This window comes from Dermacentor silvarum, chromosome 1 (genome assembly GCF_013339745.2).
Source record: "Dermacentor silvarum isolate Dsil-2018 chromosome 1, BIME_Dsil_1.4, whole genome shotgun sequence".
In the NCBI taxonomy this organism is placed as follows: domain Eukaryota; kingdom Metazoa; phylum Arthropoda; class Arachnida; order Ixodida; family Ixodidae; genus Dermacentor; species Dermacentor silvarum.
Window position 1 is genome coordinate 273,208,223 of NC_051154.1, and position 1,004 is coordinate 273,209,226.

The 1,004-nt window shown below is 48.7% G+C and overlaps 1 non-coding gene across 1 annotated transcript; it reads left to right on the forward strand.

Annotated features, from left to right (window-relative positions):
- The first annotated feature begins 271 nt into the window (after nucleotides 1-271).
- On the forward strand, nucleotides 272-433 carry LOC119437978 (U1 spliceosomal RNA). The gene has a single exon (XR_005189610.1). It is a non-coding gene; the product is annotated as a U1 spliceosomal RNA (small nuclear RNA).
- The last annotated feature ends 571 nt before the right edge of the window (nucleotides 434-1,004 follow it).

Consider the following 1,004-nt stretch of genomic DNA (forward strand, 5'->3'; position numbering starts at 1 on the left):
TCGCGCACCAGCAGGATGCGCTTGGATCGTCGGCTATTTGTCTTACGTTAATGCATGTCGTTTTTCGTGAATATGTTCGTTGCAATGCCACTATTTTTTTTATTTAAATTTATAGAATTCAGTATTTTGGGGTTTTGTAATCAAATACCTAATTTTACAATTCTGTCTCTTCAGCGGCGCTTTAGGTTTACTGCAAAACTGTCTTTCAAGCCTGTGCCAGACATATGCTGCTGCTCTTGGAATGGGGTTTGTTCACGACGCAGTCAACATCATACTTACCTGGTGTCGGGCTTTCTGGTGATCAGCCAGGTCGGGGCCCTGTGCCGAGGCCTGCCATTGCACTCCGGTTGGCTGAAGTACGCCTATTTCCCAAACTGAGATTGCTGGGACATGTAATTTTTGGTAGTAGGGCTTGGCGTGCACGTCAGCCCCCAATAATGATTTCAAAAGAAAGATTCACCAACCGTGTTGTGGCCGAAGACGCCATCCATAGCAGAATTGCCGAGTATTTCGAGACGAACGACCTTTTCCCTCACAACATGATAGGTTTGACGCCAGGCCTCTCCACCCAGGATGCCATGAAGCTTATCAAGATCCAAATCCTGGAACGCTGCACTCGGGACACGGGAGTCATCCTTGGTTGGACCTGGAGAAGGCCTCTGATAACATCCATCACGAGTTCGTTCTCGACGCCATCTCCAAACTCGACCTGGGCTCGTCCTTTCATGCCTTCGTAAAGTCTTTCTTGAGCAAACGATGCGCCATCCTCAAGGCTGGAGATTTGGAATCAGAGAAAATGGAGCTGAGCGGAAGAGGCACCCCCCAGGGGTCCGTCATCTCGAGTAGCACTGACAATTGGGCGAGTTGGTACGGATGCATGGCTTCAGAACGGCGCAACAAGGAAGACGAAAAGACGAAAGAACACACGAACACAAGCGCCGACTCACAACTAAAGTTTATTCCATATCACAGAGCAGATTTATACACACACGTGGGCACACACA